General features: G+C 39.7%; 1 pseudogene; it reads right to left on the reverse strand.

Moving 5' to 3' along the window:
* Positions 1-10,885: 10,885 nt before the first annotated feature.
* Positions 10,886-13,929, reverse strand: LOC136491760 (uncharacterized; annotated as a pseudogene).
* Positions 13,930-18,005: the final 4,076 nt, after the last annotated feature.

Genomic DNA, 18,005 nt, shown 5'->3' on the forward strand with positions numbered 1-18,005 from the left:
ACCCACGGTCCAAAAGGTCTTAGACTTGCCACTGAATTTCCTTAGTCTCCTCGGGATTTGTTCGATAGGCAGCACGGTTGGGCAAGATTGCTCCTAGAATCAAATTGATTTGATGCTCTATCCCTCTCATAGGTGGCAGCCCCGGGGGTACCTTAGCTGGAAAAATTTCCTCATACTCCTACAAAAGGTTAGTGACAGCAGGAGATACCGAGCTAACAATATCATCAAGGGAAAACATAGCTTGTTTGCATACCAAAGCATCGCAAATATCATCATCAGAAATTTCAGCAAAGTCACATTTTATTGCAAGCATAAGACCACCCTTCAATTTAATTCCCTTGGCCTTAGAAATAGATGTGGACTTATCCTTTTTAGGTGAGAGAATAGAATTAGTAACTTGCTGATTTTCAGATTGAAGATCATTCAAACTAGCAGCGTGTTCTCTATCAGCTTGTATAATTTGAGCAGGGGTCAAAGGTACCAAAGTAATTTTCTTTCCTTTATGCACGAAAGTGTATTTATTACTTCTACCATGGTGTGTAGCATCATTGTCATGTTCCCAAGGATGACCCAATAAGAGTGAACAGGCTTGCATAGGTACCACATCATAATCAACATAAGAACCAATGGAAAATGAAACTCTACAAGTTTGTGTGACCTTTACTTTTTCAGAATCATTTAGCCAATGAATATGGTATGGACGTGGGTGCGGCCGTGTGGTCAAGCCAAGCTTCTTGACCAAATCAGAACTCACCAAATTATTGCAGCTACCTCCATCAATAATGAAACGTGCTCGAGGGTTGCTGATGATGAAGAAAATCTAGAACAAGTTATGGTGTTGTAGCTTCTCAGGTTACTGTACTTGCGAGCTGAGCACCCGCTGTACAATGATGCTCCTATAGGCCACCGTGGCCTCGTCACCAAGGACTTCGCCGTCCTCCTCATCTGTATCTTAGTCTTCTTCATCTTTAATGTCAGAGGTGCTGATGTAATCATCTTCTATAGCAATGTATGCCTACTGACTTGGGCAGTCCTTCTGCACATGGCCAATGCCATGGTAGCGGTGGTACTGAATGTCCAAAGTGCGTCCCGTCGATGCAATAGATGAAGCACTCTTCGTAAGCACCTACAAAGAATTTTTACCTGAATCTGAAGGTCGTGCGGGAGGTACCTTAGGTGTAGCAGTGATCCAGAGGCTGCTGGTCACTTGCTCGCAGGTGGAGGTGCCCAAAAAGTTGTTGGCTTGGTCAGCTCCGAAGATGGTGCCTAGCGTGGTGTGTATGTGGTGCTGACCTTGCTCTTGCTCTGCTGTTCACGCCCCTGCAAATCCTTTTCTACAAGCATAGTGAATTGAAACAACTAGTTGATAGTGTTAAATTCTTTATAATCAACAATGTCCTGAATCTCACGCCTCAAACCCAAATAAAAACAACAAATAGAATCTTCGTTCCCGTCCACAACACTACAACGCATCAATCCCTTTTGGAGCTCACCATTGTAATCCTATACAGATTTTTCTCCTTATTCTAAACGCATCAATTTCTTACGCAAGTCTCTATGATAAGCAGATGATGAGGACATCACTTCTTTGGATGTACCCGCTGATCCTCCAACCATCATGCAAGGTCCAATGACCCGGGCTCGAATGCGTCAACTCAATTTAGAGGTGAGCTCGTTCTTAAGCGATCCTTTTCATACATTTGAGAATAGACTACTACCTAATGATGTTATCTTTCTTAGGAACATTAGAGAGGGTCATGTGGGACTTACAGGAAAAGGTGGAGGCATTGGTGACTAGCAAGGACGTTCAACAGAAACCGGAGGCCCGGTCCAACATGATTTCGAGTCTGCCTCGGCCTCTAGGACCTGTCTGCCTTAAACTGGTCACCCAGGATGCATCTGGACTCCGTTTTCGATGATCCACATATGGTTGGAAAGATAATTTGATAAGGAAGCCAATCCAAATGGTCTCACGTCAAAATCCATTCAGAATCAATGTGAATCGTCAAAACAATTCAGTGTCCAGAATCTGCCAGGGTGCTGCGACACCGTCTTTTGGTCCGTTGGACCATGTATCGTGTTTGGGCCCATTAGGAGGCATGTCCAGGGTAGGCGACGACCCTAAGACCTTTATAATCATACGCTGCCACCGTCATTAGGTTTTGGGTTTTTCTTAGATTAATCTATCAAGAACAGTTTCGTCGTTCATCGGATTGTGAGACCATAACTTCGTGAGATTAATCATTCATCTGCAATTTGGTTGCTTTCTTTCTTGTTCTTGCTAGTGTTCTTCATTGCGTAGGCAGAGATTAGCCTTCTTGGCAAGGTCAACCGGATCCGTGTCTCGGTTGATAACCAGAGGAGTTGTGGTGCTAAGATTGCAGGGTTTGATCTTTTGATCTGAAGCTGGATCGGTGTGTCATTCTCCGCCACAACGATAGTTACCACTACCTGATGGAAGATCGGGATCCCCATTTCCATTAAGTGGTAATCAGAGCTAAGGTATACCGTCAGGTTCACATTTTACCCTAGTTTTGAGTGTTTCGCATTCGTCCCATAGTCCAGTGCCATACTCATTTTTTCTGTCCTACAACCTTCCGTGCCATAGCCTTTGCATATTTTAGTTTCAGAGTCCGTCGTGTTGAGTTTGTGTCTAGGTTGAGGTCTTGTTGCTGGTTAGGTCATGTTAGAGTCCAGTTCGTGTGTTTTTCCCCATCATTTCCATCAAATCATAGCTGCCATGACCAATTTTGCGCACATTGTTCCCGTTTTGTCCTCTAATTCGGAGCCAATTCTTAAAACTGATCTAGTTTTTGCATACGAACTCGGATTTTGATGTTCCATATATCAAAATTGATTAGTAAAAAAATTTATTTTGGTCAAAAACTGGTCACAAGATCCTCATTTCGTGGTCACAAGCTTTTTGTCGATTTTAAGCATGTCTTCTAAAATTTCCACGGGCCATGCCTTTCACTTGTTTAAGCTCATATTTTTTGTGGTTAATTCTTTTGTGCTCCTAAGTGAAGAAAAAATATCAAAAAATAAAAAGAAAAAGTTAAAATTTCCCAAAAAAACAACGACAACCCAAAAATAGAAAAAAGAGAGGGGCAAAAGATGAACAATATCTAGAGGAGCACATAGAGAAGGCCAAAGTGAGCTGTGTTAGTGATACGATGTGAGGTCCTGATCTTCATGATGTAGGATCAATCACCAGATAACTAGCTAAAGAACAGCCGGATAACTTGCTGCAGGCAGCGATAACTAGTGTAACCTGGCAAATAAAACTCGAAGCCAACCACCGTCTTTAACCGGCAACCTGAATCGAGGATTCGCCCAACCACACTCTCAACAAACCAACCAACACAACCTACAGTCAATCAAGGTAAACCTCGAAGGGAGTAGAAGCACCAATTGGGAGCGGATGGAGCCACCGTTTCTGTAAATCCCGCGAAGGAAATCACAAGAGCAAAGGGGTAGAGATCACTCTCAATATTTGTTAGCACACAGCTGAACAAAGGGGGTTCTGTATTTTGATTATCAAAAGTCTATCTTTTGCTTAGGAGTACATGGATATTTATACTAGGAACATCCCTCCTAGATAGGTATACACACGAAAAGGAAAAGAAAGGGTAGGCTATGTGAACAAGCTTCCACGAAATGAGTTTCTGAGTAGCTTCTGTGTGGTTGTTGGTCTTCTGTGCAGTCTTTAGTGTTTTAGCAATAACTCTATCTTGAAAAATCCAAATGATGTGTTGTTGGTTGCATAGGAAAGCTAACTTGATAAGATTTCACACCATGTATAGCATGCACCACAAAACAGTGTAGAATGGTACAGTTTAATATGAGAAGTTGTACCAATATCATGTCCTGAGATGACTGTTAACCCTCTAAGCAGTCTGCACTAAAACTGGTCAGATCTGCACTAAAACTAGTTGGATCTGGTCGGCCTTGAAGCATTAGAAACTAGATTTCACAAGCTTTCCAAAAAGTCCTCATTGACCTCCATAGCCTTCGGGAATAAAAAGTTATGATATTTTCTTTTTGACAGTTCTGTTAATTTCAAGAGGTCTAACCATATGTACTAAGCTGGTTGGATTTCATTAGTTAGAAGTCCAAACTGGTCAGCGTTAGCCTATTAAAAAGTAGACTCGACAAGATTTCCAAAATGTGCTCATTCACCTTCATAGCCTCTGGAAATCAAAAGTTATGAATATTTCTTTCCGACTGTTCTATAGGACTGGCCTAGTTCGAGTGTGGTTCTGCTCTGTAGTCCTCGCCTTGTGTGTTCTTGCCATTCTCCTTGGTGAACCTGAGCAACAACAACGTGCATGACTTAGGCAGTATATAATTCTCATTAATATTAAATTGAACTTCATAAAGTAGCGCGTTCACCTCTTGTTGTAGCTTCTTTGCTCGACTACGTGTAATCGGGCCACCAAAGGCTTGGGCTGGTGTCGATGTTGACAATTCTTGAGTTGGTGTTACTTAAATTGGAGGTTGTAACATGTTGGTTGATGGCATGGTCATATCATCCTCCCCCTCTTGAAAAGGAGTCATCATCGACTCTAATCCGTCTAATCCCAATAATTGTGCTAGACCAACAGGGCTAGATGCTATGATTCTGTTACATTCTTCTTCTTCCTTCATAGCAAGGTGTTTGAATCTTGAATGGATGCTTAGAATTAAGAGTGCATGTTGATGTCCTTGGCATGGTCATATCATCCTCCCTCACTTTTGGTAGAATCACACATCTCACTTTTATTTTCATTCGCACTCAATTTGGCTATGTGGCTCTCATTCTCACATGGGTTTTGATGCATAATCACTTCAACATCTTCTGGAGCAACATATGAATAGGTGCCATCATTCATGATCTTTTTCAATGGCATTGGGACAACAATAGTTGCAGCCAAACAATCATCTTTGACCTCCTCAAAAGACATTGAACTTGCATTGGTACGAGTGGAATCATGTGCATTGATCTTGCCTTCAATCTGAACATTAGGTGGCATGTTGGAGCACATAATTTCAGCACCACTGTCCAATAATTTGTCATGTTCCACAATTGGTTATATAATACATATTTGCATCTTCGGATTTGTTGAAGCATGATAAACTTCATCTTGGATAGATTTGTCACTTCCACTAGATGTCACAATAGAAGCATCTTTCTTCTCACATTCAGCTCTCAAATTGACACTATGGTTAGTATTCAAATTCAGATTAGATACGCCTTCAAAATCTGAAGTGTTATCAATCTCTTGATCACATTTTGGCTTTAAATTTTCACCGTGTTGCACAGAAAATTTCTGGACAGTTTTAGGACAAGTAACTTCACCACAATTGAAACTAGAACAAGGCACAAGACTTGTAGGATCTACAATACTTGTGTTCATGCATTGTGATGGTGCTTCTTGTTGAATAATTTTCGGATTTCCATGGTGTGGGACTGCAGCATGTTCCTTCAACTCTATACTCAAATGATCAACCTCCAATAGAGAAAGATGTTCTCTAATTTCACAACTTGGCATAGTGGCTTCTAAAAGCTCAATTTGTGTGGAATACGTAGCAGATTTATCTTCTTTCTCTTGCTTAGAATTGAGACAATCAATGATGGGATTATATGTGACTTCTTTCTTCACAATTTCAGACCGTAAGCAACACTTTGGGATAGCAACTCTCTCAGGAGTTGGTGTAACATTATGATCTACAGTAACGTTACACACCTCATCATTTCTCTTATCAACTTGAGGCACAATGTTATCTTATTGCTGCTCAATAGAGTTCTTCTTAGAGTTGCATTACTGATGTTCACTTCTTTTAGCACTAGAATCAATTGAAGAAACTTTTGGGACATGTCCACTCTTCTTGCATGTAGTTGATGCTTGCTTCTCTCTAGGAACAGAGGATACATTGGGCTGCAGCTTAGCACATCTGTCTTTGCACAAATTAGTGCCCTGTGTGACCTTGCATTACTACACCTTCATCATTTTCTTCTCCTCTATGATTGCACAACTTAAAAATCTTGCATGCTTCTAAAATATTTCCTCTTAATAGCAGCAACAATATTAGGATGGGTTAAGTCCAATTTACACCCTCCAACTTGCAGCAAATTTCGGATTTCAACCTCGAACTTCAAAACCGGACAACTTTGGCCCTCCAACTCTTGGAAAAGTTCAACTTTCAACCTTCTGGGCGGTTTTGTGGGTGAACAGTAATTTTTGATATTTTCTGGAGCGCCAAAATTTTATATTATTTTTTCGAGCATCTTAACGTCTTCAAATAAAAAAACTCAAAACTACAAAGTTGTAGATCTCATCGAGGTCTACAATTTACATATAAAAATTATCTTCATCCGTCAACGTATTGAAGGGTTTTCTATTTTTTGAAATTTGAGTCTCATCACGCGATAAAATATGGTGCTGAAATTTTATATTACTTTTTCGAGCATCTACTATCCTCAAATGAAAAAACTGAAAACTACAAAGTTGTAGATCTCATCGAGGTCTATAATTTACATATAAAAATGATCTTCATCCGACATCGTATTGAAGGGTTTTCTATTTTTTGAAATTTGAGTCTGATCACGCGAGTGAAACAATTTTGTCACGTGATGAGACTCAAATTTAAAAAAATAGAAAACCCTTCAATACGATGTCGGATGAAGATAATTTTTATATGTAAATTGTAGACCTCGATGAGATCTACAACTTTGTAGTTTTGAGTTTTTTCATTTGAGGACAGTAAGATGCTCGAAAAAATAATATAAAATTTCAGCACCATATTTTATCGCGTGATGAGACTCAAATTTTAAAAAATAGAAAACCCTAATACGTTGTCGGATGAAGATAATTTTTATATGTAAATTGTAGACCTCGATGAGATCTACAACTTTGTAGTTTTGAGTTTTTTCATTTGAGGATGTTAAGATGCTCGAAAAAATAATATAAAATTTCAGCGCTCCCGAAAATATCAAAAGGTACTGTTCACCCGCAAAACCACCCAGAAGGTTGGAAGTTGAACTTTTCCGAGAGTTGGAGGGCCAAAGTTGTCCGGTTTTGAAGTTCGAGGTTGAAATCTGAACTTTGCTGCAAGTTGGAGGGTGTAAATTGAACTTAACCCTATTAGGATTAAGGCCTCTCTTGAAGTATGTCATTGCATTCATGTCATCAATCACATTTGCTCGATGCAAGGAAGAATTTAGCTTATCATAATATGCTTGGACAGATTTACTACCTTGCTTCACATGTTTCAAACGATGAAGCAAAATCATTTCATATTTTCTTGAAATAAATTCCTTTCTCATGGCCTTCTTCAAATCTTCCCAATTCTTGATGAGACGCTTATGTGGATATTGTTTCCACCAATCAAGAGCATAATCTTCAAATTCAAGTATGGCTCATGATATCTTCTTGGTTTTAGAAAATTCTTGAACTTCAAGTTCAATCTCTATTTGCTCTTGCTAATCAAGAAATTCCTCCGGATCAGTACTTCCATAGAAAGGAAGATTGGTATATCTTCGACCTATCATGGTTAATATATATACAAAATAGCAAGCTTATATGTGGTATAGGATAATATGTGGAGCTCTCACAACCTCACCTCTCCGACCAACCAAAGCTCTTATGAATTCCCTAAGGGTTATAGGATAATAGCATGTGGTGGTAACAAAAGTGATGGCTAGGTGAATACAAGACGAGAGAGTACCGATTATGATGGCTTGTATGTGGAGCTTGGTAGGGAGTGATACACAAGGAATGCAATCTGAAATCTAGTTGTTGTAAAGTTAAATAACAATCCAAACTAGAAGTTCTCTGCCTAGTGCTGACCACAAGATATGAATGATGTAAATAGATCAAACACATGCGCAAAGAGATTTTGTATTTGATGCAAACAAGGAGTATGATTGGGATGCAAGTGTTGCAATTAGACCCAACCAAAATTTGCACCAAACAAAGATAGCAAACTAGTTACTCACTTGATATGAAAAACTTTCAGCACTTGTACACATAAACCAACTGATCTTCAACTTTTCTTTCACAACTTTTCTCAACTCTCTCTTTTTTTTGTTGCACTTTTTTTGATAGTACTAAACACAAGGATCAGATATAACACTTGCACACTTTATGATAGAAACAAAAGTAACCAGTAGCTATAATTTGACAGGATCAAAGTTTACGCGAAGGAGATGATATGGGTTTCAGATTTTTTTTCTTTTGTGGGAATTTTCAGATATATGAAAGAGGCACAAAGGACACGCGAAGGAAAAAAATGATCAGCAACTAAAACAAGACTCTAATGGACTAAAACTTAACAAAACTCACTAAAATAACAGATTGAAACAAAGGGCTATGGCAAATATTTTTGTGGCTTTTTAGTGGATAGGACGAACACAAAATATATGTAGCTAAGGGTAAAGAATCCTACCATGGTAACGAAAGCTTTGATACTAGATGATACGATGCGAGGTCCCGATCTTCACGATGTAGGATCAATCACCAGATAACTAACTGAAGAACAGCCAGATAACTTGCTGTAGGCAGCGATAACTAGTGCAACCTGGCAAATAAAACTCGAAGCCAACCACCATCTTTAATCGACAACCTGAATCGAGGATTCGCCCAACCACACTCTCAAGAAACCAACCAACACAACCTATAGTCAATCAAGGTAAACCTCGAAGGGAGTAGGAGCACCAATTGGGAGCGAATGAAGCCGCCGCTTCTATAAATCCCACGAAGGAAATCACAAGAGCAAAGGGGTAGAGATCACTCTCAATATTTGTTAGCACACAGCTGAACAAAGGGGGGTTCTGTATTTCGATTATCAAAAGTCTTTCTTTTGCTTAGGAGTACATGGATATTTATACTAGGAACAGCCCTCCTAGATAGGTATAAACACGAAAAGGAAAAGAAAGGGTAGGCTATGTGAACAAGCTTCCACGAAATGAGTTTCTGAGTAGTTTCTGCGTGGTTGTTGGTCTTCTGTGCAGTCTTTAGTGTTTTGGCAATAACTCCATCTTGGAAAATCCAAATGACGTGTTGTTGGTTGTGTTGGAAAGCTAACTTAATAAGATTTCACACCATGTATAGCATGCACCACGAAACATTGTAGAATGGTACAGTTTAATATGAGAAGTTGTACCAATATCATGTCCTAAGAAGACTATTAACCCTCTGAGCAGTCTGCACTAAAACTGGTTAGATCTGCACTAAAACTAGTCGGATCTGGTCGGCCTTGAAGCATTAGAAACTAGATTTCACAAGCATTCTAAAAAGTCCTCATTAACCTCCATATCCTTCGGGAATAAAAAGTTATGATATTTTCTTCTTGACAGTTCAGTCAGTTTTAAGAGGTCTGACCTGTATGTACTAAGCTGGTCGGATTTCATTAGTTAGAAGTCCAAACTGGTTGGCGTTAGCATCATTGGAAAGTAGACTCAACAAGCTTTCCAAAATGTGCTCATTCACCTTCATAGCCTCTAGAAATCAAAAGTTATGAATACTTCTTTCCGACTGTTCTACAGGACTGGCCTGGTTCGAGTGTGGTTCTACTCTATAGTCCTCGCCTTGTGTGTTCTTGCCATTCTCCTTGGTGAACCTGAGCAACAACAACGTGCATGACTTAGGCAGTATATAATTCTCATTAATATTAAATTGAACTTCATAAAGTAGGGCGTTCACCTCTTGTTGTAGCTTCTTTGCTCAACTACATGTAATCAGGCCACCAAAGGCTTGGGCTGGTGTCGATGTAGGCGATACTTGAGTTGGTGTTACTTGAATTGGAGGTTGTAACATGTTGGTTGATGGCATGGTCATATCAGTTAGCGTGTGCAGTCTGGTTCCTTGTTTGTGTTGCTGTTGCTATCCACCATACTTGTTTTTTGCACACCTATCACCTTGCTATCCACCAAACTTGTTTGTCACACACACACACACCACAAGGGCAAAGGGTTTTTGTGGCGAAAATTTTCATCACAAAAGCTTATTTTTTCGCCACAAACCAGCCTTTGTGGCAAATTTTTAAATCACCACTAGTCACCACAAATACTCGCCTCACAGATACTCTAGTGATGAATTTTTGTTCCCCACAAATGACCATACTCATTAGTGACAAATTGTACTGCCACTAGTAACGGGACCATTTGTGGCTCATTCGTTGTCACAAAAACATATGCATTAGTGGCAAAAAATGATGCCACTCATAATGTTTTTAGTGGTGATAATAGTTGCCACAACTATACAAAATCTATGGCAATATAATTGTCACAATTACCATTGTAAAAGTGACAAATTTTGTGGTCACTAAAGACTACATATTAGTGATAGAAGTTTCGCCATTACTTGAGTTTGTCGTGTCGATGCTTGTTCTCACTATTAAATTATAATTGTGTCTAATTGTTTACCACAATATGTATGGGAAAAAGTGGTAACTTGTTAACACAAATACTTTTCATTTGTGATGCAAACTAATCCTCACATGTAAACTACGGTGGCAAACCTTTGTCACAAGAAATTATCTTTTTGTGAGAACTGACAAGACAAAATGTATTAATAGTTTCATCACAAAAAAGCATAGCATTTGTAGGAAAATATTAGTCTGGACAAGTTTTGTCACAAGATAAGTTACAATTGTGTGAAACACATTAGATGTTGTGGTGACCAAGTTATCATTATTATCCTTGTTGTAGTGACAAAAATAGCTCAACAAATGTACATTATAGCAATATGATTATTTCAAATCTGCACCAATAATATTTATTTCAATAATTCAAATTTGGCATTCAAGCATTACATAAAACTAAGAACACTCAAACCTGAAAATAACTCTCTTGACACTACTTTAAAGTCTCACAATAATTATTCAACTAAAGTGTTTAAACTCCCTATGAGGCACCAATGCGTGCAATTAATGTAGCCATTTGATGATCAAGTTGTTCTCTCACTAGGCGAGCAACTTCTCCACTCTGTGCTTGACGCAAATAACTCATCTCATCACGTTGGCATTGCTGCTCTTCTTGCAGTTGTGCATTTGTTTCGACCACCGTGGAAACTTGGCCTTCCAAAGCTTGTGCTCGTTGCTCAGCAGCCTCAGCACGTTGCTCAGCAGCATCTGCACATGCTCGAGCTGTAGCTTCACGCTGTTCTGAAGCCTCAATTTGCACCTGCAATCTGATTCTTTCCTCAGCCACTCGGTTTACAGCACGAATGCCAACACCACGTGAATGGTTTGGCTTTCGACCAAGAACTAGTGCGAAGTGCTCCACTATTGGCATGGGCGCAGAAGAAATCTTTTCTTGATGTATCCCAGCAGCTTCATGTAGTTTGGTCTGCAAAGCATGAAAAACAAACTAATTAAGAACCCATATACTACACAGCAGGCAAAAGCGTTCATGTAATGAATCATAGGTATGAGCACAATTTAGCTATAGGATAGTGTAACATCCCAATGTTCTCAGAGTTGCTACTGTTCAAAAAAATCTACAAATATGTTATCTAATAATTGAAAATTGCAGACAAATTAAATAATATATGAAATTTACAAACAGCTTAATAAAATGATATTGTTCATGATTAGAGATACTGCAAACTTTTCGTAGTGCCTAGACTTTTCAACTCATTAAATGAACAATACAGAGACTACATTACAGAGATAATAACCATGAAAGAGTCATACATAATTCTACTACCATACTTTTTCATACAAAAAACACACTACTTCCACCTAATCCTAGTTCATAAGGTAGGATATAGATTGACAAATGTGAAACCCAAAGATGCCATCAGAAAGGGAAGTAATATGGTCATACCATTATTTCTTCACCCGTTGGAATGGACCATGTCCCATCAGCCTTTTGATATGTAGCCTTCCAAACTTGCATAGCAGTAGGCCATTCACCAGTTTCTGGGTCTCGCTGCATTAGAATAACAAAAGCATATATTCACTAATTCAGAACGATGTGTAACAAAAAAAAATATGCCTAGTAACTATTTTCCTCACCAGATTGTAAGCGATTTGAGCAATTGATCTAGTTCCTACTTTGGACCCCATCTCTTGCTTTCCTCTGTTGATAGAGTTTTGGTTGCTCCTTTTCTGGTTTACAAATTGCATAAATGTATCATTAACAATTATGCAGCACTATAATTTAGGACATGAGTTGTATGTACCTGAAAATCATCATCCGTCCACAAATTCCTTATCAACCATTGCCAACCTTCTGGTGAGACATGTTGTGGCCTTGGCTTGTTGTTTCGGTAAGCTTGAAGTAGATAGTAACGCCGATTATTATATTGACTCTCTACTTGTCTCATGGCACAATCTTTATCTTCTTCTGAAAGCTCAAGAAACTTTTGCTGTACAGCAATGATATATTGTAATAACCGGCCACTGAATGCAATGATAACCTATGCATGCCAAATATATTCATTTCATATGAAAAGTAGGTCACCTTTAGTTTTCTCCAAATAGATGTAGTAGTACTAGGATGAAACTTATCCATGTCCCTCCACTTCTTCACTTGGAGTGGTACAGTTCTTACAAGAACTGTTATCTCACTTTTAAATAAACTAGCATGTTCTCCAAACACTTTTGCAAACTCTTTAGGGAACTTTATATCAATATGCTTTCCTTTTGCTCTTCTCTTGCGAAGTTGATTGTTAATTGTAAGTTTTCTTCCACTCTTAGCAAGGCCTAGTTAATTTATGGAAAAGAACAATGGTAATTAAATGTAATGTTTGTACTCTATAGTGTCAAGAATCAAATTTTAGATTAGTATAACATGTTGTGACATGCTAAATGTAGCACTTGTTATTATGTCGTATAAAGAAATAAATGTAGATCAACATAACAGTACCTAGTTAAATCAGCGAAATAAATAATGGTGTAAAGAAGCAGGTTTCAGATTAGCGAAACACCTTCAGTGTTGTGTTGCAGCATTTATTTGATTATTTTCATCCATTGCCACATCTGAATCAAATTGATCACGTTCATTGTTAGTTCGAGAGCCACGTGAACGTAACCTGGTTGTTATTTCACCTGTAGAAACAAAAATAGGCATTTTGTAAATTTTACATAACTAAATATAACAGAAATGGCTATATTTTATTGTACCATCAGCACACGAAGTAATGCAAGTGAACACAGTTGCAAGTAATATAACTAGGATTTTTGACATCGGCATGAACACAAACCCCATGTGTTTGTTCATAGTAGCTCTCGTTCAGATCTATGAACAAGTAATGGTGCATTCAATTAAACAAGAAGTCAAGAACTTGCATGTTCTCATGGAGATTATTAATGGAATCGCTATCAGTACTAATAAGTTGAGTTGCTGATAACTAGAAGACACATCATATGAACTTAACAAAAGATCATGTAAGTTTTCTTATACACTAGAAGCAATATAGAAACATTATATTACAAACGAGGCTGCAGAAAATTGTAGCTTTCCTAATTTCCTTTGATGCAACATGCTATAATACATCAGAATTTTTACGCAAAGAAATATTTGGTGGTGCTGAATGTATAAAACAAACCTATACCAGAGGTCAATTGGTCCCTTGGATCTTTGGATAAAGCAGAGGCAACCTCACCAAATTCTGTATCCATTTTAGCAATTGTTCGTTGAGGCACCCATGGCGGCACTCGTGGAGCCATTTTCCCTGCGAAACAACAATGGAATTGATGGAGAAACATAGCCATCAAATTAATGGATATTTTACCAAAAGAAACAATCTGACGAAAAAAATAATTTGAGACATATACAAAGGATGGAAACAATCTGTCAAAAAATAATTTGAGAAATATAAAGTTGGACCGGGCTGGAGGCATGGGTGTCGTAGGTTGGTGTCCAGTACAAATATGGTATGGATGTGATGCATATTCATAGATCGAAATCAAGATATCAGTATGGAATTGGAGGTATCGCATCTTATTGCGGTGTAGAGATGGCGGAGGCGGCGACGATGGCAGTTGTGCAAGCCGCAGTGGCGGCGGCCGTGGCGGTGGTCGCCGCGGCGACGGTGGCTGTGGCCGTGGCGATGGCGGCACTGGCCGTGGGCATGGCAGCCGTGGTGGCGACGGTGGCGGCCACGACAAACTGGATCGGAGGTCGAGGATTTTCTGCATTGGCATCATGGATCCGTGGGGTATCGCATCTTTTTGCTGTGGCCGTGGCGATGGCGGCACTGGCCGCGGGCACAGCGGCCATGGTGGCAGCGGCAGCGGCCACGACGAACTAGATCGGAGGCCGCAACGACAGATCACGGTGGTGGATTTTCCGCATCGGGATCATGGATCCGTGGGGTGGCAGGAGGCATCTGGGCGTAAGCGATACATGGCCTTGGCTTTGACACAGGATAGGAGTAATCATTGGGGGCTAATAATTACGATGCTGGCCGGATGGAGGAAGACTTGGCAAAAAAAGAAATACTAGTAGTAGTACGCAGTGCACCTTTGTGGTCGCCTGTTTCTCTCCGTCAGTTGGCTTTGATTGTTTGGTAGATCCGTAGATGATGGAAAGGACTCCATGTATGTATATATATACTTGATGTCCAATGCAATATGGCGGGAGTCAAAAAAAATTCACGGATTAATTGGAGGGGAAGGTGAATGGGTATTTGGAGGGAACAATTTTTCACCGATTATAATTATTAAGAGGAAAAGAGTGCGTTCGGTTTGAAAAAACGATAAACAAGGCCAATAATATTTCTACAAGAGATATAATGTGAAAAAAATATAAACAAGGTCCATAATATTTGTACTAGAAATTATAATTTTTAATACCAAATTTATTTTAATGTGTGTTTATTGGAAAAATATTTTTGTTATTTTTTAGATAGAATAAAATTTGACTTCAAATCTCTTCGAATAAGATGCATCACTTGACAATTAGTTTTCTCTAAATGTTCCTTCCATGGTATTTTCCAAAGAAAATAAGGTTCTTTGAATGCCATATAACTAAATTTCAACAAATAAAAAGACATATGTGGCTAGAAATTATACATAGAGGGGGTCAGTCAAAGATATTCAATATGGGTGTGTTCGGTTAGCCAATTAAGTCTGGTTAGCTCAAGCCTGGCTTCAACAATATAAGATGAACTTGTTTGATTGCATGACCTAGCTTAGTCTGTATAAGAAATGTTACGTTTTTGTTGGTTGCTTTATCTTATAGCGGGAGGTGAGGCAAGCGGATAAAAGGGCTAGCTCAGGCCTAGCTTCATGAAAACGGCCGCCCATCTCGTTCCTGGCTAGCCTGACTAACAGGTGGTCGGTGGCTTCAAGAAGACTGTCTAATGAGCCCAATAGGGTGACCAAACATGTAAAAAATTGTTAACTAGCAAGAGGACCCGATACTAGAGTGACACATTTCTCAAGTTATATGGTCAATGGATGGAGATTTAACACAAGGGACATAGACGCCCTATTTCAAGCACAAAACATTGGAGTATTTGTCAAGGGCGATGAAGGAACTAGAAACAAAGATTACTTTGGTGTCTTGACAGATATTGTGGAGCTTTTATATGGGACTCATAAGGTTGTTCTTTTTAAATGTGAATGGTGGGATGTACATACAACAAGGGGAGTTAAAGAAGATAAGTATGGGTTCATAATGATAAATACTACTCGCAGCCTGTCAACAGATGAGCCATATGTTTTGGCTTTGCAAGCAGAGCAAGTATATTATGTGAATGATACTCAAGATCCACAATGGTATGTCGTGGTAAAGATTAAACCTCATGATTATTTTGACACTCCTCCCACTGATGAAGAAGATGCCACTACTAAATCAAGTAAATCCAGTCCTGAAGCTTGCCAAGAAAATGAAGTAATAACTGTGCTAAATCCAAATACAATAGAAGATGATGACACAAGTATATTGGACACACCTCAAGTTGAAGCGGAAGCTGAAGGTATGCCTGTGGCTATGGAAGGTAATCCGATACTCCATTATGAGGGTGACGTTCAGGATGAAGATGAGCAACAAGAATCTAAAAGTGATGACAGCGAAGGTGGTGAGTACATGGATTCAGATGTCGAAGATAGTGAATCGGAAGAAGAAATAGATAACGACTAGCAAATAACTGATAATCAAGCTGAAATTTCTAAATGGAATATATATATGAGATGCAGCTTCATCTCCTTGGTCACTTGCTTTACAAACACTACACAGTAGTGTCAAACAAATAAGCATTTAGGATATCATGGTCACTCTGGCATTTTCAGCTATGTTTTATTTCCTAATACTTATCAGTTTTCCAAGCCCTGGTAATATGATATATATTCATTATAAACAAGCTATGCATCCACAAATTGTCAATTCACGTATTACTATGGCCATCCGGATTTGCGCTTGCTTTTGTTCGTTCTCACTAATTTTACTTCCGTTCTGGATCCCTACAAGACAAACTTGTGTCTTTTTGTTTCCACAACCAAATTAACTGGTACATAAAGTCACTAAAACCTAAGATAATAGAGGTCTAATTTCTACTTCAATTACAGAATTACAACATAATATACTAGTATTATGTAACTAAACATAACTAAGGCATTTCCCGTATGCAATGACCAAGGTTCAAGTGCCCAATCAATGCCACTGAAACATCACTAAGGCATTTGGCAATTGAGCGTCTAGCCTACATTCAAACTCCAGAGAATCGAATAGGCAAATACGGTGAATTGATCAAATAATCTAAACTAGAGAGCAACAGTGCTTACTATCCAATCCTATGACCTCGGATGAGCCGCCATGTTAGGCCCCTGGCCACACGAGCCGCTAGCTGCACAGGCGGCCCTGAAGCTCCAGTGCTCCACTATGGACACGCCCGAGCTACGACCGCCCGCCAAACGCGGCTGCCCGCCACACACCTGAGCGGGCTGCCTACATCCCTACCCGTGTTAATGCCCGCAAGATGACCATACCCGGCTCGTAGTATGGCGCGAGCAAGTAGCTCGGCGTCTTCCTCCTCGCGCGCAGATGGCCGCGGCTAGGGACGCACCGAATCCGACCTTTTGCGAGCTCGTCGAGATTGGCGGCGGCGACCGTGGGCGAGCTCGTCGAGTGCGAGGCGAGATTCGGTGGATCTAGGTGGGAGCGGGGATGGCTGGAGACCATGGGCGAGCTCGTCGGCGCAGAGCAGAAGCATCGAGCTGGGGGTGGCCGGAGACACTCGTCGAGATAGGCGGCTGCGGCCGTGGGAGAGCTTGCTAAGCGCTGCACGTGCCAGCTTCGGTGCAGCCATGGGCAAGGGCATCGATAGCCGGCGACTATGGGCGAGCTCGTCGACGCTTGGCGGAGCTCTAAGCTTGGGGGCGTCCGGAGATGCTCCGTCCAGTAATTGCAGCTGCAGAAAACGGAAGAGGATATTGTTTCAAAAAAAAGAAGAAGATAAGGTGGAGTTTGACTGACAAGTGGGACCCATGATAATACAATATTTGCCACTAATTATTTATCATACGGAACACATGTTTTTATCACTAATATAAATATTATATAACAAGAAAATTTATTTTCTCACAATTAACTTGGTAACAAGTGACAAAAGAATATTTTGCCACAAAAATTTCTCAGTCATCAGCTACCATGTGGCGAAGAAAAATTTTGTCACAGATTAACGTACTAATAGTGGGGGGAAATTGTTTAGTCACAATTAAGATGGTAAATAGTGGCAAAATACAATTTTGCCACAACATTTTCTCACTGACCTTGAACCGTGTGGTGATATAATATTTTGTCACCGGTAGATGGCAAAACAGTGAGGAAATAAATATTTAGTCACAATTAACCTATTTATTAGTGACAAATTAATGTTTCATCACTAAATTCGCCACTGAAGGTGCATCCTATGGCGATATAGTAGTTTGCCACTAATAATCGATGCAATAGTGATGAAAATTAGTTTGGTCACTAATAACATGGGAATCAGTGACAAATTAATTTCGCCACCACATTTTATCACTGATGCTCGGTCTTCCTGTAGTGACACTTGGTACTTGAAACATTTTAG

The sequence above is a fragment of the Miscanthus floridulus genome, chromosome 11, assembly GCF_019320115.1.
Source record: "Miscanthus floridulus cultivar M001 chromosome 11, ASM1932011v1, whole genome shotgun sequence".
NCBI classification, from domain to species: domain Eukaryota; kingdom Viridiplantae; phylum Streptophyta; class Magnoliopsida; order Poales; family Poaceae; genus Miscanthus; species Miscanthus floridulus.